Source organism: Topomyia yanbarensis, chromosome 1, assembly GCF_030247195.1.
Source record: "Topomyia yanbarensis strain Yona2022 chromosome 1, ASM3024719v1, whole genome shotgun sequence".
NCBI classification, from domain to species: domain Eukaryota; kingdom Metazoa; phylum Arthropoda; class Insecta; order Diptera; family Culicidae; genus Topomyia; species Topomyia yanbarensis.
Genome location: NC_080670.1, coordinates 54,665,079 through 54,689,696, shown reverse-complemented (window position 1 = coordinate 54,689,696; position 24,618 = coordinate 54,665,079). Strand labels below are relative to the sequence as shown.

Here is a 24,618-nt window from a genome sequence, read left to right as displayed (position 1 = left end):
GTCCTCATGATGTTTACAACAACAGGATATCAATGTACGGATCAGATAATTGTTATTGTAGTATTGAATTGAATCAGTCTGCATCAATAAATTTTCAACTTCAATCCAATTTTTTTTGGGTGTGGGGGGGGGGGGGGGGTGCGTTGTATGGTGTTAAACCCCAAAACCTTCTCTTGGCAACGCCATTGCTTGGAGTCATTTATTTCGCTTTTCATTTTCCGATATGTTTCAGATCGATCCGATGGTCATGAGTTAGAAAAATTGCAGTCAGAAGGTTCGCACAAATGAACATTTTTGCACTGATAAGTTATCAAGTTCCTTCCAGACAACTTGGAAGTTTTGGGTGATTATTTCTAGCGGTTGTAGATAGAAAAATGAAATACAAAATTCGTTTTATCGAAATAATGTTTGGCTTATTTCAATGGATTATTACTATATTGAACAATAAATAGGCGACAAAGAGTAATCCACATACAAGAAGCCATAACTTTTAAAGTATTCAAAATAGATATTTGAAGTCTTCAGTAAAGTTATTCGCAAAAGTTAGAGCTTCAAATTTGCTGAAGACATCATTTCGATATAATCACTTCCAAGAAAATTTGTGAAAATATCTCACTCATAGGGGGATTAATCAGCAAAAGCACAATACCAAAAGAAAGGGCATATTGCCTCCATTAAATTCTCCGAAGATACTATTGACCTAAAATAAGCCGTTTTGGCGTTAAAAATAGATTACATGTTTTTGGTCATATTTCTGGCAATGGGAAATGATAAAAATCTTTCGTCCGCATTTAATGTTAAATATCTCTTTTGATAATAGTCCGATTTCAACAATCTATAGCTTGTTCGAAAGGTATTTGTTAAAGCTATCTAAAAACATATAAATTGTTAATCTATATTGTCAACTTCGGCAAATAATTCCAAGAAACTGCAAAAAACGCCATTTTTACACATTCAAACATTCATATCTTGGAAACTAAACATCAGAATCAAAAACAAATTAATAGCGTTCATACTGTTTTTTAGTTCTTTCATTTACAATTGGTTTGGATAAGATCGGTTCAGCCATTGCTGAGAAACACGAATGAGAATTTGTCCGTTACATACACACACACACACAGACACACACACACACACACACAGACATTGTCCCAAATCGTCGAGCTGAGTCGATTGGTATATAAGACTCGGCCCTCCGGGCCTCGGAAAAAATCTTGAAAGTTTGAGCGAATTCTATACATTTCTTTTATAAGAAATGTAAAAATACACGATTTATGTAAAATTCGAGATATTATGCTCACCGAAGACGATATCATAATATTTGCGTTCAGGTGCAGAAGCTACAATTTAGAGAACTTTCAATGAATAACTATTTATCTTTTACCAGCGCAGCACAACTTGTACTATTCGATACTAAAAAAAATTCTGGAACAAAAAAAAGTAAATGTGAATCTTAATGTAATAAGAAAAGCCGTATTACACTGTTAGGTGCATATAACCGATTTTTTATTGCGAAATTTGAATTCTGCGACCCAAATTTACTATAGAAATGCAGTTTAGTATCAAAATTTGCATTAAATATATTTATGACCGCCTCTCTTAAGGAATGGAACCACTGTGCGTTGTACGAAATCCGTAAGCGGTGACGTTCAGCGTGGAGCAACTTAGCTACAAATGGTGGGCAATTTTTTCTCGGCGGCATGTTGTTCGGTACTAAAAGTGGTGTACAGTCGAGTCTCCTGCTACGCGGATTCCTACTGCGCGGTACCCGCGTAATAGGAATCACATGACTTATGGGATTTTGACTATTTGGGGGTGTAGCCGAATATTTCGTCTGCGTTATCATTTAGTGCTATACTTTCTTTGGCAGGAGATTTGAAACAGAGGAGAGTTGAAACAGTGCTCATTACTAGCGAAACAGTACCGCTAGGGATAAAACAATAATGCAGTTGTTTTATTTATATCGTGCCCATAAACCCTGCATTACACGCCAAATACGTTAAATGTGTGGTTGAGTATTTACGGTAAACACACTACAAAAAATGAGCAAAAGTAAGTTTTCGTTTTTTTTTTCTTCAAATTGGTATAAATAGGATATTAAGTGATCATGAAAATATCACTATTATATAGTCTAAGAGTTAACATTTTTTAATTGTATGCGTTTCTTTCTATCTTTGCGATGTAGAAATTGTAAATTGTGTATCAAGCCTTTCTTCTCGGCCTAGGAGAGTTGAAACACCTTGTTTCAACTTTCCTCGATGATGAACTTCTAGTCTTATGGTAATGTTATAATCACAAAAACGTTCCTGAACAAATAATAATAATAAAGATTCTTCTTTCCTGAATTGATAACAGTGATGAACGTTCTCAATTTATTAGATCTAGGCCATTTATAACCACGGAATATGCATTTGTTCTAATTGTTTACTCCTATCAGCTTCTGAAGCTTGGATCGAAGTGACCATAATTCAAAATGAACCAAATACTTCCGATATGGATACTAAATTACCTGTTTTCATAAACCCATATCACTTGTAGTCATAAATAATATCGCTGGTTATATCAAATGTGTTTCAGAATGTTCTAGAGGAAGTAGTTGAAAAATAATGCATAACTAAATAAATGAAAAAATGGGTTTCAGAAATTCCTGCTTTTGTAATCAAAATCTAACATTAGTTTCAAAACAAATGTCAATTTATACGTAGATATCCACTGTGAAAAATAATGATAAGGATACATGTCATTTCAAGGAATTATCTTAGTGTGAACGAATAAAAATGAAACAATTGTAACATTTGATGCTTTAGAAAACGTTTTGATGATATTTAAAATAACTGGTTACTTGTTTCAACTCATATTCATTGCTGTTTCAACTTACCTCGGTATGTGGAGAGTTGAAACAAAGAGAACACTGTTTCAAAAATTAATATATTGATGCTTTGTTATTGATTTGTATCAGTTATTCTAATGTAATTTGATAAAGCAAAAACAGAAGTAAAAAATTTAAAAATAAACAATCGTCGATTTATCTAACAAAAACAAAAAAAATGTTTCAACCCTCCTCGGTCTCCCCTATACCTTGCGGCCATGTGTCAGGGTTAAGAGCTGCATCACGGTACTTTGGGTGAACTGCAACTTTGAAGGATATGAAGTTCAAAGTACTGACGTCTATGCCTTTTTAACAAGCGGAATAACCTTTATCTCCTCGTTACAATCTAGTCCTTCTTTGGACATTTTTTCGACAGTCTCCTTGCTAACGCTGAGATAAAAGCGGGAAAGATATAGCCAGAGCAACGGTGGAACCCTAACAATGTTGCTATTATCGACTAGCTTTCGACCGTCAACAAGAATATCGCTCGGATCAGTGCCATCCTCGCGACGACGTTTCTGGGGTGGTCGAGAGGTACCGGAGTTTAGTCGGACTGGAGTAGCTGTTAAAACTGACCCAACCGAGACGCGAAATTCGCTGGTTATTTTTGGATAACTCGGCCTTTAGTTATGCACAGACGTCATCCGTTTTCCCAGCTATGGTAGCGATAACACATCAAAGCGAAGAAACGGTGTCGCGAAAGCGAGCGAACTTCATCAGTTTGACACATTCATTGCACATCCAAAATAAATTTGGGTTTTACGCAAGTTTTTTCCAAAAACGGCTTGTTAAGTTGTTTCCCACATTGCATATGCACCACACCAAAGCCCATGCACTCGACAAAGTCGTCGTCTGATTTGACGGTTTTCGCGCAGTGATCGCATGCACTTGCCATAATGCGTACCGATCTGAGAATGCAAACAATGAAATATAGATGGTGCTGCGTTCGGTGGAAAGTTTTGGTAGTTATGTCACAGAAGTTCACTTGATTGTGTTCTTCGTTGTTTTTTTTTCGCAACACAAGAACAAACAGGAGACACTTTTAAATTTCTGGATGACGGCGCCGATGGTTGGGTGGTAAGCGTGACCGCCACTCACCCCAGTTGGTCTGGGTTCAATTCCAGTCGAGGTCGTTGAGATTTTTTAGAGGTGAGAAAAATCTGAGGTCACGCCTTCCTTCGGAAGGGAAGTAAAGCCGTTGGTCCCCGGTCTATGAGTTGATGGGTCGATATCCAGTCCAGATAGTGGGAGTGTCACCTCTCTGGCGGTCGGTGTTTGGCCTCGTAGCGGAAATAGGCCGACGAAAAATATACAGAAGAAGAAGAAATTTCTGGATCTTTTAGAAAGGTTTTGCGTTGTTTTAACATGCCTAATCAGGACTTTTCTCTGTATGTAATAAAATTTGTTTTAATTTAGCTAGTAATGTAATTGTGGTTTTCTAATTTCTCCAAACTATGATTCCATTGTTCAATGTAACTGTGGAAATGTCCATTATATTCTTTGAACACCTATATACAATGGCTCGCTATCTACGAACTACGACGCTGAGTATTTGAAACAAAAAAATATATCATACTTAATTAGCTTAATCAACATAAATTCGATGGTGTCTCCCTAGTATTTTGGCATGCGAGGGTGGATGTGTGAGGAGGATGAAAAACTCACAGCAACAACCCCCTAACTTTTTGGTAATGCATGCTTGGTGGGTGAAGGCGATGGGAATGAGTGAGTTATTGGTTTGTATGAGGTGAGTGCGATGGTAGTTTAAGGGGGGTATGATGGAGAGGTATCTGAGGGGACACTGATGGGTTCAGGGAATGGTTGTGCGAAATGTGGGGGAGTAACCTTCGCCACATGCTCTTACTGAAATCCAGAATACCTATTTAAGTAAAAAAATGGTTTGGATTAGGTTAACGATTTTCAGAATAATGGCAAAACATTTCTATATGAGAGGCAAAAGTAAGTATTATGATGCTATAGGTATATGGGAAATCGTATGTGACCGCACTAACCAACCTATAGCTCCGAAACCGAAAGTCAGATCGGGATGAATAATTATTACAAGATATTACTAAATAAATAATAATTTATATTATCTATTAAATTATTCTCTCAAACTCGTCCTCAGAAAGTTTTGCTGTATAAAATACAGTAATTGAACAAAAAAATGAAATTTATGCACGTATAAATGTTTACGCCGTTTTAAAAAATTGCTCTTGAGTCAAAATAATCTTACTGATTGTGGAAAATGTTTAATCTTCCATGCCGATGAAATGTGTAAAGTTTCATGGGAATCCAAGATGGTCGATCAGGATTTTAACTATTTTCGGACGGATTTTCGTGGAATTCCTCACTAGCCGCATGCTGAACGAAAGCTTTCGTAAATTTGACACATTAAATGTACACTGCACGAATGTTATCGTTGATAACGACATTACTTTTCGTGACTGGAACGAAATGTTTTGTTTATTTTAATAAACGTTTGTGTATATTGCGAACAATCTCGGACAATCTTGGTCGCAATCTTGGTCGCACGAATTTATTTCGTTCGTCTAAGAGAATTTTTCGTATTTAATAGCATATTATTTTGATATTGCTCATGCAGAGAAACACTCAAACATACACACCAAAAAATATGAATTTTATCGTTGACGTAATTGCAAGCATGACAGAATTTAACAAACCGTAAATTACGAAATATAACCGTGCTCCGTTTGATTTTACATGAAACATATACATTACATGCACAATGACATAAAATTGACGAATTTCGCGCCAACTCGAACAAATGTTGGCAGCATCCTTTCAGATTCTAATGAAACTTTCTGTACATGAAGACTTTGCCACAAATAGCCACTTCGCATATTTTGTTTTTCCAAAAATGATCTAGACTGTCTTTTGAAAAGGGCTAAACTTTTTTTTCCCATTTTTTTTCAAATGGCTATAGTCTAAAAATGATAAATCCTACAAAAAAATGTTGTAGGAGTGGTTTTCACAAAATTAGTCAAATTTTCGAATAAAAATATTGACAAAATTCTTGATTGACTCCTACACTAAAAAAATCGATTTTAAAAATTTAAAGTCGATTCACAAAAAAAAACCCATTTTTGATTTGGATGAAATTTTGTTCCAAGATAGATAATTATGTTCCCTACCTACCGTCAAAAATGCATGTTGGGCACTTTTGAGAAAAAAAAAGTTATTTGAAAAAAACTTTACCTTGTTCAAACTGATTTTTTTTCTTCAGTGTACTTTTATCGAAAACTAAACCAATGAAAGTCATGATCATCTCAGAATCCATTTTCCCAGCTGCTAGTTGCCTGATACATGCAAAAAGTATCAGTAACGAATTTGGTATATATTCATAAAAAACTTGAATGGAGACTGGAAGACTTGAAGACTGCGGTTCATTTATTCCTCTCTGATAAATTTTATGAAACAATTGACACACTTTTCTAAAATTCATTTTATGTCTGATGGAGCAGCAGCACAATACAAAAATAAGAAAAACTTTGCAAGCTTGTGTAGATTCCAGTCAAAGTATGAGTTAAGGTTGGAGAGAGAATGGGCCAAAATCGAAAACGAGAAAAGCAGTTTTTTTTCCACACCGAGTGTTAGATCTTCATAAAAATCAATCAGCTTATGTAAAATGTTGTTACAGTACTGCTGATTGATCGGTGTGGAAAAAACTGCTTTTTTCGTTTTTGATTTTTGCCGATTCTCTCTCCAACCTTAAGCCCAGAATGGCATTTTGTTGCAGCGCACAGTGGCTGGAGGCTGGGCAAAACCTCAAAAATTTATTTTTGAAATATTCATATTTTATATTTTTCCTAAATTTCTCATGTATTGAATGATGTATATTCAAAATTTTATGATCATTGGATAAGAACACGATTTTTAACATGAGTTTAAACGTAGCAAAGTCCGGACTTTTTAATGATTTTCATTTCCGAAACCACCATTGCTCTGTTCACTTCAAATGCATGTTGCTCTTTTGATTTTGGTCCGATTTTAGCACAACTAGTTTCATTGTGTAGAAGAATGAAAGAATTTGCTTGGTGAATAAAATACATTTGGTAAATTTGCTTGGAACTATGACTTTTTAGTTTAAATATGTTTGAGGTGGTCAGATCAAAAATACTTTTTTCACTAATGTATTCTGTACAAATTTCAGAATCATTTCGGAACGGTCACATAGCATACATTCTATGGGAAATAACCTCTACTTCTCGAATATCATTGTCTCGTTCTGCGCCTAGGTGCGCAAAAAATTTTAAGGAGATTTTGAAGCTTTGTTGCTGATATGCAGGTGCATGGTGTTTTGTGTAAAATAGTTAGACAATCTACAGTAAACCAACACGTTATACAATGGATTTAAAGTAGTGTTCTTCATTTTTTATGATATTGCTGACATTGGTGAACAGTAACGGAAAATCTATCATGAAAACGGGATCATAGTTATAAGAAAGGTTCAATGACACTGTATGGAAAAATGCATTTAATATTTTATGACTTTTGACATCAAAAATGAGCTCAGCACCTCAAAATTTGCTTAAATTGTGATTTTCAGCCAAATTAGGTAACATTTGAGGTTTTGTCCGACCTTTGTTTGAAGACCCGCCACTGTGCAGCGTCCCATGGAAAAGGACCCTGTGATGCTATTGTTGGCACTCTCAAGCGAATGGCAAAAGGCTAAGCTTACTCGCGACTATGGAAATACCATAACAAGTCCCCAAGAGTTATATAACTGGACAGTTGAACAAACTGATAAATATATCACAAAATTAATTTTCTGCTACATATTCACTGAAAAGCACAACAAAATGTCAGAAGAACTCTAAGAGCTGTATAATAACGCCAAAACAATACCTGGAAATCAAAAATTCCACAGTTTTGTGCCTATTCCTGGGAGTAAAGTAGAGTCGAAGAGATATTCTAATTCAGAAGATGAACCAAAAATATTTTCCTTGTATAGAAATAATACAAAATAGCATGCATGAAGATAGTTTTAAGACAAATGTAAAATATAAAATAAATAAAAAAATATGTAAAATTCAATACATAATGTTGTGATGGTTATTTTTTTTCTCTAATTCTACCTCAGCACTAAACAAGAAAATAAAAAAAGTAATAATGGAACATTTGTTTAACGACATAAACTCTATTAAATGGGATTCTTGATTAAGGGGTTACATACCTTTTAGTGATAAAAATGTCAAGAAAGTTTGATTTTGAGTAAAGAAATAAAGGAATGATTTCACTTATAATATTTTGGTAGCACATTTTGCAGTAAAATAAACAAGCACAAGTTTATAAAAATAAATTGATAATTGGCGGAGTTATGGCTATTTCCCCGAAACCCTTTTTTATTTAAGAGGTTTGCGGTGATCACGATTGGAGACCAATAGATCATCCAAAAACCCAAAACTTAAAATTTTTTATGAGTATTCCTCGTGCCATAACGATCAGTTGAATAAATAATATTTTTTCCTGCATTCGAGATCGTTTTCAGTAAAAAATCTAAAAATTGTATTTAAAAATTCTTATCCATGAAACAAAAATTTATGAATAAAAAAGAAATTAATTACGATCAATTCAAAAGAATTAAGAAAATTGATTGTAATCGTAATAAAAAAATCGATTTTATGAAAAATGAAAAAGTAGTTAACCCCTTAATAAAAATATGCTTAGTTGCTAAATTAGACAATATCTTCTCACAAACTGAGTTTTATTGGATTCTGAGATGATTATGACTTTTATTGGTTTAGTTTTCGATAAAAATACACTGAAGAAAAAAATCAGTTTGGGCAAGGAAAAGTTTTTTTCAAAAAACTTTTTTTCCTCAAAAGTGCCCAACTTGAATTTTTGACGGTAGGTAAGGAATATAATTATCTATCTTGGAACAAAATTTCATCCAAATCAAAAATGGTTTTTTTTTGTAAATCGACTTTAAATTTTTAAAATCGATTTTTTTAGTGTAGGAGTCAATCAAGAATTTTGTCAATATTTTTATTCGAAAATTTGACTAATTTTGTGAAAACCACTCCTACAATATTTTTTGTAGGATTTGTCATTTTTAGACTATAGCCATTTGAAAAAAAAAATGTGGAAAAAAGATTGGCCCTTTTCAAAAGACAGTCTAGATCATTTTTGGAAAAATAAAATATGCAAAGTGGCTTTTTGTGACAAAGTCTTCATGTACAGAATGTTTCATTAGAATCTGAGAGGGTGCTACCAACTCTGAATACGATTTGGCGCGAAATTCATCAATTACACTTACTGCCGTTCAAAACAAACGCTATATGAGGAGTAAAATTACGTGATTTACGAATAGGGTTGCCACCTCTAGAGAGGCTATGACCCGGAGATTTTCACTGACCTGGGGGGTGGTGAATTTTGAGTGGAAAGAGACTGAAATTCGAATCAAAGCGATTTTTCAGCATTTTAGAGTGTTTCAATCGCTTTTTATAACTACGTTAAAGTAAAGCTGTAAATTTTTATCGTTTGAGAATGGTTTTATCGGTTTAATCTGTTGTAATATTTCACTACCCCGACTAAATGTCAAGAATACAAAAGCACCAGCTACTGTCACTGTGGAGGATAAGTCGCACGAGCATCGCTCTCCTCCACAACAAACAGGAAAAGGAGGCAGGGCTATGGCATCACATGGGAAGCACTATGTGGTGTCGGTTATTCATTACCAGAGGTCGCAACAAAAGAGCAAAACAGGGGGCAACCCCCCACCAAACACACAAGGGTCGTTGCAGGAGTAGCAACAACACCGGAAGAACTCGTTTGAGGTTGATCTAGTCAGTTGGATTAGAAGAAATCTGCCCTACCTTGGTGCAGCTGGTGATAAGCACCACTAACAGTGAAGTGATTAGGTAAAATTTGCAATCTTAAATTCCCATAAGGGAAAATTGGACTGAACCACTTTGTGCATTAAGGGCACAAAACCTAACTTAAATTAAGTTTTATTTTTTGTGTTTCGAATTCATCTCGTCAGTAACTAGCACCATCTGGGTGTCTAGTTAGACGATGTATCTAAACTAGTACCCAAATTAGCACTAGTTAGACACAAAAATTTCCAAACAGTTCACACGACACATGTGAACGTTCAAAGCAACTGACTTGTTCCGAGTGATGTCCCGGGAAGCAAGCACAGAGGCTCAGATTTGCTGACGAGAAAGCGAAAACGAACTCTTGTCTCTCTTGTTTTCGCTTTCTCGTCAGCAAATCTGAGCCTCTGTGCTTCCCGGGACATCACTCGGAACAAGTCAGTTGCTTTGAACGTTCACATGTGTCGTGTGAACTGTTTGGAAATTTTTGTGTCTAACTAGTGCTAATTTGGGTACTAGTTTAGATACATCGTCTAACTAGACACCCAGATGGTGCTAGTTACTGACGAGATGAATTCGAAACACAAAAAATAAAACTTAATTTAAAATTTGCAGCAAAATAACTTTTTACACAATTTTAAGCGTCTTAGTAGAATGCAGCATTTCAATTGTAGCCTATAGCGAAATATTACTTACCTTATTCTTTTTTCCTTTTTTATTTCGACTATGTTAGTCACATTTTCTTTTTTACATTTTAACGACATTCAATTAGCTGTAGATTACTGAGTAGGGAAAGTTATGAAAATTAGAGCCATAGTACTCAAGTGAGATCAAGGACGTTAAGTAAACAGATCGGAAAACTAGAAGTGGCAGGGTCATTAGAACAGGCTTAATATCGTACGGGCTTAATCTTTGTCTTCTGTTAATCGTAGTAAATTTTATTTGTTTTTCATTTTCATTGCTTTGTGAAACAAATCAGCAATATTTGGTGAACTCATCCCCACCACCTTGAAACGAAGGGTTAAGGGTGGGAATAATAAATCTGAACCAGAGTAATAGTTAACTATGACTTTTTAAATATTTTGTAAAGAATAAATTCCAAAAAAATCATACTGTGCTTCCTCCCACCAAACCCGGAGAAATTGATGTAAAACCCGGAGGCCCGGAGATCGCTCCAGAAAACCGGAGTCTCCGGGTCAAACCCGGAGGGGTGGCAACCCTATTTACGAAATTCAACGTCATAAAAGTATGTCATTTTCTAGGTGTGTATTCATACAAAACCAACGAGCGATGGCTCAACTGAATCCGTACCGCTCTGGATTCTGGATCAACTGGAAGCGAAAGAGGTCCAGCAAATCTTCCTGAAACCGGCGTACACTGCTATGGTTACTAAATAGTAATAGTAGAGTCCGTCGTGATGATCAACAATTATTTGACGGATAGCAACAAGGACTCCATATTCTACCTCTATTGAAGTTCTTTTGACGTTGACGGTTTAACGAATGGTGCTCGTAAATATTATAAAGACTTTCGTATATAGCAGCGAACAATTCGTTTGCCTAATGAAGCCTGATACGTCTGGTGTCTTGGCCCTACGTTGTGTCCCATATGTTCTGCCTTTAATCGGGGGATGCGGTCAAAGATTCCGTTTAAGACCTGTCTCATTTTAGATGGTGGATTGCTGCATGATCGGTAGGACGCCAACTATTTTTGGCGCAATAGATACGTATTCCGAATCGAAATATTGTAAAATGTATTAATTGCGTAATAACCGGTGAACCGACCGCCTACGGCGGTGGTCGATTCTCTTCTACTGCCTAAATATATTTTCATACACAGAATAATCTATTAATATTAAACCAAACGTAATAACATACAAGCAACACGGCTAAATTTATGTGGATCTCACTCTCCTTATCTCTCGTTTTTGGGAGTAAGATCGTTCTCACTGCCTTCCGCGATCGATAGATGATGACGAAGATGAGAGCAAATGGAACGGCCATAAATTATGCTGTGACGCAACAAAGCCATTTCGTAATAAGCCAACGAAAGCCGTTTAGTGGTTTTCACGAAAAACTCGTAATAAAAAACAAAAGTGTTTCAATAGAACTACGAACGATTCATTATATGTACGAAAAATTCGTACATTTTATGATTTTTTTCTGTACGAATCTAATTCCTAGCGATTTACGAATAGATTCTATCAGTGTAGGGTAAAGTGCTAGTTTTGGTTCTATTAAGGAGAGTGCTATATCCCATTAATTATTCGGCCTTCAATTGATGGAATGCGTATTTGTTGAAAACAACATATTTTCTTCGTTCGTAAGAATCAAATTAAAAAAATGGCTTGGAAATATTGAAATACTCGTGTGTGAGCGCCCCAATTATCATTCTGCAATTTAAGCGATTGTGTTGAACAAAGATGCATGATGCTGCTGTAACCAACGGCTTTAAAACGTTAGAGTGATAATCGAAGTAGGGCGTTGATTTGCTCATTATCCTATTCCGAAAAGTGACTCAAGTTTTCCCGGTTCATGGTATTTCAGCAATATTTCCTACACTATCTTTTCAGTCTTATTCTTTTTTGAGTACTGGCGATTTATCATTTATAGAAAAAAGAAACGAGACACAATCCATTGACACACACATACTTCCGATGTGAATAGTAAAAGTGTATTTTTTCGGCGTTCTGCTAACCAATAGCAATGAACAGTGAGTTGCATTCATCCAAATTCGCATGCCATCAAAAACGTAATGCACCATAGAACTGCGTTCATTCCCCAGATTAAATCATTAACATTTTAGTAACCTTAGTTTACTCTTTAGTTTACCTTTTACGGAAATCTATTCCGAATATGGTTGTTAAAACATTTGCTTTAATCGTGATTACTTAATCGTTTCAGATCAATGCACCGGACGCTCCGATAAATTACGAAAATGTTGAATCCGATCATAAAATTCTGCGAAATAGAACTGACCGTATTTTTTATCATTTCTCCTTTCCAGGTAACCCTTCCAATATTCACCACCCCCGACAAGTCTCCTACCCAACCCGAGCTTGTGATTACGCTGGCATCAGCATATAGCTAGTGGGAACCATTCTTTCCCCGCTTACAATCTGTACACCAGTGAAGATGTTCCTGCCAACGGATGACGAGTGTGCTGCTGACGGCCAGCGACGGGTGTGATTACGGTTGTCGTGACCCCCTCTCGATGTACACGGAAACAAATCCTTTGCCGTTTTCATGAATTATAAATCATGAAACCAAAAATTTTGTCATCTTTAGAAATCATGATAATAGTTCATCATATCATGATGAAAAAGACGCCCATCATGAACTATAACAAGTACTCCCATGATTACTAATCATGGCTGCTACATGCGTAACACATACCGTCAATTTTTGTCACGAGAGAGCCTGGTTGCCGTTATTTAGGGGCAATCATTTACCTGTTTTCCTTCAGGACATCATATTGAATGAGTTAAATTGAACAAATGCAGACGGAGTCTAATGACTACAATTGGTTTTTAAACAAAAATATAAGAGAATGTAATTGAAACGAGTTGTGCATTCCAGGCTACTAAGTTGATTTTTAGGCACAGTTATACTATTAGGTAGTCAAAAAAGTTTCAACGATTTCCTCATACTAAACGAACACAGATGTTTTAATTTCTAGAAAACTTCAACATACAATCACCATTTTGTTCGATTAGATTTTTGCTTCTATTAGACAAAAAATATGCCCCATCTAAAAAAATTTTGTTTCTGGGAAAAATATGATTTAAGAGTTAATTTTGCAGTTATTTATGGGCAATCATTTTTTAATCACTACCCGTGACAAATTGAAGGACTTTAGTTGGGAAGAACTGTTGTATCCTGCTTATAGCCCGGATACAGTGCCATCAGATTATCGTTTGTTTCGTTCGTAACAATACACTCGACAAAAAATCTCCATAAATAACTTCAAAACGCACTTAAGGCAATACTTTGATCAGGAATCCCATCATTTATAATAGTCGAACATTTATTTTGAGAAGTTAGTAAGGTAGTCGAACAAAACGGCGAATACTTGGTTGAAAAAAGTTGTTCAGGGCATTAGAAATCCCATGCTCATTTTATATTACAATGACCCTTAAAGCTTTTTTTGACTATCTAATATAACGACCATTATTATCCTGTTTTGAAGAAGCTCACTAGTAAGCATGTTTTGAACATGGGCAAATCATCGTGAATTCGGAGCCGTTATTTACAGAAAAATGACATATTTGGTTTAAAAATTGCGGTGTTTTGTATTATTTTGAAGTAAAAAATATCGCATACCTAATAGGAAATAAACCATAAGTTTCTGAACCAGTCAACGGAGCAAAAATAGCAACAACATTCGGATTATTTCAATCTTATTCTGGTGGTGCAGGAGTTAAAGTTGATCTCAAAAGTTGTTCGTTGGGGGAATATTGCCAGTAGGATTCGCACTGATCATAGTTGTCCTAATAATAGTAAAAGAGAGATTTTTAATTTTACCAATTTTTGTAGAATTATGATTGGAATGATTATCATTTAACTTATTTTCAATTTCAATAAAAAAGTTTGTTTTCAGAAATTTAATTCATGATACCTGGAATCATAACCGTCATTAAAACGCCTGAAATCATACTCGTCGATGAAACAAGAGTAACGCATATACTGCGTTACAAACAAATAGTTCATGATATGATGCACATAATTCATGGTGTATTTTCATAACATGAAAAAACACTACATTCCGAAAATCATGAGTCAGTTTTCTCATTTAGAGGAACGGATTTGTACCCGTGTAGCAATGATGATTCTGTTTATTTTAGGAACAATTATTAAACCATTTTCTTTCTACTCTGCCGGGCGGTGCAGTCCGATTTTTGGCACCAAAGCTTCCGTCGCTTACTGATAGCAGTGCACCACTGTGGAAAATCACTTCATACACCCGATTCGACGGACATTGTACCTGGAAAGGGCGGAACAACAGCGGTTACCTTGTTTCAACCAGAGCGAGTTCGGTCCGCTGGTGCATGCCCAGTCGCGGTCCAAGCAAGGCCGAAGGTGCTGACGAAGGTTGAGCAGTAGTATTAAAGATGCATGAAAATGGTCTGGTTGAAGCGAAAAAATTCTCAAGCTACCAATTTTTCTGCTCGCGAACTGGTTTTCTGGTCCTGTAGCTGTGTGCACACAGGAAAGCATAGGGTTTTTGGCACAACGCGCTGTTGGCGATAATATTTTAAATTGCAGCTATAGAGCTTTCAATCACTGAAGGAAGAAAAAAAAGTTTCACTTTTTGTGGGTCGTTCGTTTGAAGAGGGCGATGCAGTAGACGAAGTGGTTCTCTTGTGAATGACAGATTCGAGACGGTTTGTTGGCGCAAGCAAATTAGGGGTTTTTGCGCTGAGGATTTAAATCAATATTTTCAGGGCGATGATGCGGATTTTTGCTCGCTTAAAGGCGCAGCGAACATTTTACAGGGTTAAATACATATAGTTAGATTTTGAGTTTCAAATTTTTCTCATCAGTTACTAAGTTAATATAAGTAACAGTTTGGCGCCAGTTTGATATTAATTCCAAAAAGTTTGCCTAACTACTGGTTGGTTCCAAATCAACCTTCTAGTTTGCTTTATAAAAAAATGGGAAGTAATAGCTTCAGTGCCATATTTCCTATTTTTCTTTAGATCGCTACTTAATAGATGTTACTTATTGCTTCATGGAAGAGTATGGCGCTGGTCGCACCAGCCACTCGTAGTATGCTCGAGATCGACCGCTTTATTATTATTTGCCGGTAGGATGGTAGCACTACAGCACAGCAACAGCCCTGTTTACTAAGAATCGGTTGTGAAGTCCACAAAACCGCAACGAAACATAGTACCAAGAGTTTGCTTCGCTAACCTCTGTAAGTACATTTAAATATGATTGGCATAATGGACTTCAGATAAAAAAAACCTGTTTTAATCCACCTAGCGGTGCCATTGTGCCTTTCTCATTTCTCTAAACTATGGCACGGAGGCTTTCTATGTTCAACATAATTGTGGAAATGTCCATTACATTCTTAGTACACTTTGCACTTATACACAGTGGCATGCCAGCCACGAACTTGATTAGCTACGTGTCGACGGTGAAACACTTGAAACAAAAAAATATCATACTCCATTAGCCTAATCAGCATTAGATCAATGTTATCTGCTTGCTAACTCATTTTGTCATGCGGGGGTGGGTATGTGAGGAGGGCGAAAGTCCCATGAACGAACGACTCCCCAGCTTAAATTGGTATGCTTTGTGATATAGTGGTGGTTTAAAGATGATGGGGTTGAAAGGGAGGGGTATGAGGGCTGGATGGGGTGGTGGTCTGAGGGGTGATTTAAGGAGATTTTTAAAGGAGGGGAGTGAACAGTAGAGGGAGGAGGGGTGTAACCCCTCTCCGTAAACCATCAACTACGCCCCTGTTAAAATCCAGAAACCTTATGCGAGTCGAAAAAATAATTTGGCCGGGATTAGGTTGACGTTTTTCAGAGTGATTGCATAACCTTTCTATATGAGAAAGGCAAAAATGTGCCAAAATCCAAAAAAGTGAATTGTCGTCAAATTTTTTTTCGAGTTTGCATCAAATCTCGACGTTTCATGCACCTTGAACACATTTAGCATCAAAAATAAAAATTCTATTTTTAATTTTTCCTATATATTTTATATGAGAAATCTCTGTGTGGCCGCACTCTGAAACCCGTAATTCCGGAACCAGAATTCCGGAAATTTGGGCAAATCGGTCCAGCCATCTCTGAGAAAAATGAGTGACATTATTTGACACATACGCACATACATACACACACATACACACACATACAGACTTTTTCCGATTTCGACGAACTGAGCCGAATGGGATATGACACTCGGCCCTCCGGGTTGACATTTTTCAGAGTGATTGCATAACCTTTCTATATGAGAAAGGCAAAACATTATGCATGAATGGAAAAAATCCAAATGCATGACTTGGAGAAACTCAGCTTGCATTGTATACTCGATCTACCATCGTTGAATTGTATATAATATGATATCAAAATATTCGGTTCGATTGCGGGAAATAATGAATTGTGTTCTCACGTTTAAAAGTAAAGCAAAACTTTGAATCGAGTGACTAACTTTCCGCTGTACCAGTTAGGATAATCCATTGATCACAGACCTTTTCCGAACAAACTCAAACAGGTAGGGTAGCAATAAGGGCGATACTAAAATAGGTACAACATCCTCGTACTAATTGGATATCAAGTGCATTTCGAAGTTGCGGATATCACAGATTTGTTTTGAGTCTTTCTTACATACTTGTAGAAATTTCCGAAATAAAACATATTTGCCAGCTCATGAAATGAAGAATGGGAAATTGTGAAATTTTAGATAATATTACAGCCGACGTAAACAACATCACATCACATTTATTTGGCTGATTATAGTAGTTTATATGATTTAATCAGTAAATTTATGAGTCGAAGCTCGGTGAGCTGTCAAGGATTCCCCAGTAAATAAAAAAGCGCAAGGGGATGTAGTCTAGGTTGGGACGGGTTTGTTTAGAAGCTGATATCTTGTTTCCATGACAATATTTTTTAGCTTGTAGTACATCATTTTGTAGATATATTATGTGGCTTAATGTCTGCGAATGGAAGATGGTTACTAGGAATTTTAAATAAGACTCAGGATCAATTTTCTGCATGACGGTAAAATGGCCAAAAAATTGTGTCGTATAGGTTGGGACACTTCAAAGAATTTAAATAATTAAAGACAATTTAAACTTTAATGCATTATATTTATATTCTGGTTAATATTTATTTGTTGATTGGTATTTTAGAATAAGAATAGGTAACTGAAAGACTTATTTACTTCCATTTGACAAAGTTAGTCTGATCCACAGTTTTTACTTGTACGCAATCTTCTACGAATGCGTAAGAGCATGGTGTCCCAACCTAAACGATACGCTCGTCCCAACCAATATTTTGAAGAAAAAAAAAATCCAATGAAGCAAACGCAAAACCCTGATCGGTAATAACATTTCAGTTACTTCTTAACACTTTAAAATTATGTACGTTGCAATTTCGATGAAAAAGATTCAATTTAAGATGGCCCAAAATTCAGCACAACAAAAGATTTTGCACTCGTTTTTTGACACTACTCAATGCAGCTGAGACAAGAATGAACTATAACTTCAACTTGGGATAAAAAGTTAGCTACAACCGAGTCTAGTATGTGCTAAAAAGATGACAACACTGCATAGGAACGAAAATATCGCGCTGACCCACCTATACAGCGTCCCAACCTATACGACAATCCTTACTCAGTGAGAAAATGACATTTTCAAGTCCAGGTTTTGCCGATTGTAATTTTGACGTCATTACGACTAACCTTTCAATTTTGTGGCCCTTTTGAATATTTTCGGAAGAAATAGGAGGGAGAGAGAGAGCGTTTTTGAACCTAAGTAACAGTCATTGTATTGAACGGTATCATTGATCCGTCGGAAAAAATGTGCACCAATTTTGTATTAAATTTCGAAGTATGTATGACATCTATAAATAAAACGAAATCTGATTTTCAGAAAATCTTTCGAAGCGACTTGGAAAACGTAATTATTCAACCTATTTCAGGCAGATCCGACAATATGGAACGTTTCAGAGACCAAATCGAATACTTGCAACCAGAGCCATAGCGTGGTCCACTGGCGCCTTTGGCGAGATCTCGGTTTTGCGCCCCTTTGGTGTTTACATTGCATTTGTTTTTTTAAATTGCACTTTCTAATAATAATTTAGTATGTACCTAGAAATTACACACTAATTCTGACTAATTCAACAGAAAATGAATAGCATTCTACTGACACAAACTTGATGCACAGGATTTAGATAGTACAAAGCTCGTGAATTAGAAGGACCAGTAAAAGCATCTTTACTGTGCAGCTTTGTAGATAATTACGTAAGAAGTTTTGCTAGCGTGATAAGGCCGTTTTGGTTAAAAATCAATGAGAATGACGCCCCTTTCAGACCCCTAGACTTGTTATTTTTTCACCCAACAAAAGGCGAAATACACCGTTTAAAATTGAATAGAATAAACACATCAGTCGGAGAGATTCTAATTTCTATTCAATTTCTAATTGAATGTCCTGCATACATTTATACACAATCTGCGGAATTCTCAGACGATCTCTCGAAAGTGACACAGAAAACCAAAATTTCCCACTTCATTTCGAGCAAAGCCATCAATATGGAGCACCAATAGGACAACAATTTTGAATATAAGTTCATTGTAGATTTTCTGTAATATCATAATTGTGATGATTAAAGACAGACGGAGTATTTTTCGGAAGACTGTGAAATCGCCAGGTGTTTGAAGGCGACGCACAAAGCATTTTTCGGAAGACGGTACATCCAAATCGGTTACCGGGAGATATAGTTGTTGTCTCATAAACTTCACTTTATGTCGGGCTTTAGGACCCCACATAATGAAATAATCTGAAAAAGACCTGCTCTACAGAGCTGATACAGAAATATTCAGTCGCGGCGGATATCACGAAAGTGCGCGCAAACAAGCTTAGCATTGTGATATCCTATCTAAAGCAAACAAATGATATTACTGACGACAAGTATTTTCTAAAGTGCTACCGTCTTTACATCCCCACATACAAAGTAGAGATCGACGGCGTGATCACCGACTAGCTTTAAATGTTATTCAAAAGGCAATTTTGGCAAAAATATAAAGCTACACTAGCCATTGGAATTCTTTTCTTACTGCTGATGTGCATTCAAAATGCTGTTTACTAACGAGACGGTTCTGAATAGATTTTTCAATGCTGATTAAAGTGTGACTCTGAACACCTCCTTGTTACTTTTTTTAAACTATAAACAGATGAGATTCCTTAAGAAGGCAAAAAAAAATCTCTTGGGGCCACCAAATATTTCTAGCGTTTCCAGGAATACTCAAGTGGCTCAACAATTTAACCAGAGATTCAGTGCAGGACTGGGCGGGCTTTTTTGAGCACCGGCCACTTTGTATTGCTGTGGAACTTCTCCCGATATTGAGGTGACTTCAATTCGCACAGTATGACATTGAGTTATCTTCTCGATTTTTTAATATCGATTATAAAAGTTTGAACTTTAGGGCCATTCGCCAGTTTTTCGGATTAAAATAAACTTCCGAAAACCCTCTAACATCACAAGTTGGGAATCGAATGAATTGAGTACAAGGCCATGGATTCACCAACTACGCCATGCACGCCTCCTATCGATGATAATCAATTTATCTCACCGGGGGTTGGGCGTAGCGTAGTTGGTAAATCGATTGCCTTGTACGCAGCGCACCTGGGTTCGAGAGATTTTTCTAATCCGAAGAGGCGAATGACCCTAAGGTTAAAACCTCTATAAACAAAATAAAAAAATCTCACCGCACGATATTTGCTATAGGTGGTCTGTCCGATTTATGTTTGTACGAAGTTGAGAAAACTAACGAAAAAGCTTGCAATAATTTTCGCAATTTTTCCATTTTGAAGTCTTGCGATATTTGATATTTTCGTGTCACACAACTCAAATACGTACGTTGTTTTTTTGTAGTCACGGCACACCGATTATGTCCCAGACATTACCCACCCGTCATTTTTTTAAAATAATATATCCAACAATATGTCTAAAATACAGAGGTTTAGATCTGTAAATTCCCCTTTTATTGGGTATGGGTCATTCCACGCGAAGTGATCAACAAAAGATGCAAACTTGAAATCGACCTTCACGGATTTGAACAAAATTTGGAGGAATTGTTCATCTAGGGCCAATATATAAAAACCCAAATTTTTGTGTCAATTGAACCACCCCTCGGGTCATGGGAGCACCCCCCGTTTTGGCAAATTGCCAAAACCCTTGATTTTCTTTTGATCATATCTCCCGTTCTATTTACTCCAGAATCAAACCACAAGATGGCTTTTGAAGAAAATTGTTCAAGAAGTCTATAAAAAATATTATTTTTTGCCGACAGTGTTGCCAACTATGCAATTTTTTCAGTTAAATATTAAAAGTTAATTTTTCTCAAAATACGTATATTTTAATTTTGAAAATTTTAATGCCATCGCGTTCCTCAGACATTTTTACGTAAAAAACACTTATCGTCCCAATATAATATGAGCGCATCCTGAGATATACCGTTTTGAAGGGAAAAACTCCGATTTTCTCATATAAAAATTCATTTTTATTGGCCAAAATTGTAAAAATCTTCAAACTGTCATAAAAATCGACCCTGATCTGCTAGAAGCAAACCAAATACGTAGTTTTTCATCATTTCTCGTCTACTTCACGAAAAATTATGTTTGAACTTAGAATACTCAAGTTGGTTTTTTAGTGTTGTGCGCTTGCGGTTTTCTATGGGAAATTACGGTTTTTTCTCTTCAAAACGGTGTATCTCAGGATGCGCTCATATTATATTGGGATGATAAGTGTTTTTTATGTAAAAATGTTTGAGGAACGCGATGGCATTAAAATTTTCAAAATTAAAATATACGTATTTTGAGAAAAAATGGTTTTTAATATTTAACTGAAAAAATTGCATAGTTGGCAACACTGTCGGCAAAAAATAATATTTTTTATAGACTCCTTGAACAATTTTCTTCAAAAGCCATCTTGTGGTTTGATTCTAGAGTAAATAGAACTGGAGATATGATCAAAAGAAAATCAAGGGTTTTGGTAATTTGCCAAAACGGGGGGTGCTCTCATGACCCGAGGGGTGGTTCAATTGTCACAAAAATTTGGGTTTTTATATATTGGCCCTAGATGAACAATTCCTCTAAATTTTATTCAAATCCGTGGAGGTCGATTACACGTGCCTTGATCACTTCGCATGGAATGACCCGTATTTAAACTTTTCAGTATTCTGACGGTTTCGGTTTACATGAGTAACTCCTAACTGACTGCACTAACCAACCTGTAACTCCTGATCCGAAAGCCAGGTTGGAATGGAATTCAATCCAGTTTACAAAAATCTGGAAATCGGTGTGACATCATCTCAGGTATTTGGTAACTGCCCTCCGGGCACAAGGGCCGCCCTAGGCAGCCAATATGGTCAAAACGACTTTGATTGCATAATATTGATCTAGGCTTGCACATTCCGTGGAACGACGTAGATTTTTCACTCATTTTAATAATGGTACCACTTTATACGGGAGTTTACTGTGTACCGACACTCTTCAGCCGGTAGTTCCGCATCTGGAGCTCCCATACGAATTAAATTCAATCGCAGTTTTCGTTTTAGCCTTATTTCGTTCAAATCGTCCATTTCATAGAAAAGTGAAACCTACTGCGAGTTGGGGAGTCTTGCTAGGATGTGATGGGGTTTGGGCATTGGGCTCTACTAAACCTAAAAAATCCATAATGTCGGGTGACTTTGGGCTGATAGGCGTGCTGTTCTATCCGTTTGAAACCTTGGTATGTCTCCGGTTACGTTCAAAACTCGTTACCAATGGTTGGCGGTACTAGGTTCGGATGGACCATCCCCGATTTTGTGCCGATTCGGCTCTGAACACTACTCCCTATGAAGGATAGTGTCAACCTTGGCATGACCTCCCTGCTTGCATAGATAACCATGGGATCACAAGAGGCGACTACCTACAACGAGTGGAGTTAGCGGCCCGAAGTTGGGACTCAACAAAATGGGGAAAGAGCAAGAAATCCGCACATATAACGTAGATGCTGCGAATACGTTTGTCAAATCTAATTTGGTTAGGTCACCACTACTAGCAGCAGCTAAAGTTATTTAGAATAAAGCAGGAGGAGGAGAAGTGGCTGTAACAGTAGTAGTACCAGCAACTACAACAGCAACATCAGCCAGAGCAGAGCGGGGTGAGCAATACCCCACAGAAGCCGAAAGTAGTGACAGCGAAGTGCTTGATGGAGGAGCTTCACAAGTTTGTGTATGCAAGAAACAATAAGCATATTAAGGAGATGGTTCTCAGAATCCGAAAGGCCGTTGTGTTTACCGTGAAGGAGTATAACACGGCAACGCTAAGGGGTGATGTAGCTGAGCGAGTATTGGCGTCTTCCCAGAACCCCCGCCTCCGAAGCAGGGGAAGAAGAAGCTGGTTGGAGTCGAGAACACGTCAATTTCCGTGAATCCAAAGAAGACACGACCCTCGCCAGGAGCCGGAAGACCAGGCAGGCAGAAGTGGCAGAATCGCAAGAACTCTCTTACTGCCGAAGGGAAGGACGCCACATAACAGGAAGAAAACTGGAGTACCATTGTAGGTCGGAAGGAGAAACACGTGAAACAGCAAAAGGGGAAGGAAGATAGAGACATAGAGCAGAAGAGTAAAGGAAATCCTCCGGCTCGCCGAAATGCGCCAAAGGGAGAAGCCGTGCTCATCAAAGCTAATGAGCATAATGACGACATATGCAACGCTCTTCAAGAAGGTCAGAGAGGATCTGAAGCTGAGGGATTTGGGAGAAAACGCAGTAAGCACCAGGTCTATCCAAAAATGTGAGATGCTTTTCGAGATGAAGGTGGATCCCACACTTAACAACTAGACTATGCGGGGTTTATGTCCGCTGGTTAATTATCACTGGGCGAAGAGGCAGAAGGTAAAGACATAAGCCCGGAGACAGTGATTGTGAGCAAGAGCTTGGATGAGATCACGACGGTAGACGAGCTGAGAGGTGCACTGAAGCAACAGTGAAACCTGGCCGAGGTGAGCATGACGATCAGGTGAAAGAAGGGGTATGGAGAAACAAAAACAGCTACGATTCGTTTACCGGTAACCACTGCTGATAAGGCACTCGAAGTAGGTAAGGTTACGGTCGAGCGGTCCAGATGCCCATTGAGAGTTTTCCTCCAGTGAAGAAACGAGCGTAGAAATGCTTCAAGTGTTTGGGTTTTGGACATTTGCCAGGGTCTTAAAAAGGCGTAGATGGATCCGGGTGTGCTGGAAATGCGGGAGGAAGGGACTGCGAGGCCGAGTTGCATGCTTTGCACTCCAGCGGATGGAAATGATCATTAGACGGGTGGCTTCAAATATCCTACTTACAACAAGAAGGCGACTGCAGGCTAATGGAGATGACCCAGATATATTTGAATCACTGAGACAACGCACAGCAACTGTTGTGGTGGTCTTCGACAGAAACAATGTGTGACGTCGCTTTAATTGCAGAGCCGTATCAAGATCGCCTTGATGACGGTAACTGGGTAGCGGATAGATCAGGAACGGCTGTGATACAAGTTATGGGTAGATTTCTCATTTAAGAAGTAGTAGAACGCACTTACAAAGGGTTTGTGATCGCCAAAATCAATGGCGTCTTCGTATACAACTGTTACGCTCCTCCTAGATGGACAGTGCAGCACTTCAGCCTAATGCTGGAGCGGTTAACCGAGCAGTTGATCGGCCGAAAGCCGGTAGTCAATGGTAGTAACTTCAACTGGTCGGGTTCGGGTTTTTAGACCCGAAACCCGGACCCGACCCGAACACGACGGGTTTCGGGTCAGGCTCGGGTTCTATTAATTTAAGCTTCTCGGGCTCGGGTCGGGTTCCGGATTTTCAAATTTGAAATTCTCGGGCTCGGGTCGGGTTCGGGTTTTTTAAATTTTGAACTTTCGGGGTCGGGTCGGGTTCGGGTTTTGAACAAAACAACCCAACCATTTCTTGACGCTGTTTGCGTCTATACACAAAACCCAGTTTCTTTTTATACTTCGTGATACGAATGGAAGACACATATAACCGTACCAAATAGTAGCACCTTTAAATCGCTAGAATTCGTCGTATTTTCTGGTGCTCAAATATAGTATTTTTTCATTCTTGTATAAAATTCTGTCTCTTCAAATTAGCAAACTGCCTGATCTATTTTATATTTTAAAAGAACATTATTGAGAGAGCATTAGCAATACGTGTTTC

The 24,618-nt window shown here is 37.4% G+C and overlaps 1 long non-coding RNA gene across 1 annotated transcript in view; it reads left to right on the top strand.

Annotated features, from left to right (window-relative positions):
* Positions 1 to 14,814, top strand: part of LOC131677635 (uncharacterized) — a 51,070-nt gene extending 36,256 nt beyond the window's left edge. The window contains exons 2-3 of the long non-coding RNA XR_009303405.1: positions 12,715 to 12,890; positions 14,552 to 14,814. This is a non-coding gene — a long non-coding RNA (uncharacterized LOC131677635). The remainder of the gene's footprint in view (positions 1 to 12,714; positions 12,891 to 14,551) is intronic.
* The last annotated feature ends 9,804 nt before the right edge of the window (positions 14,815 to 24,618 follow it).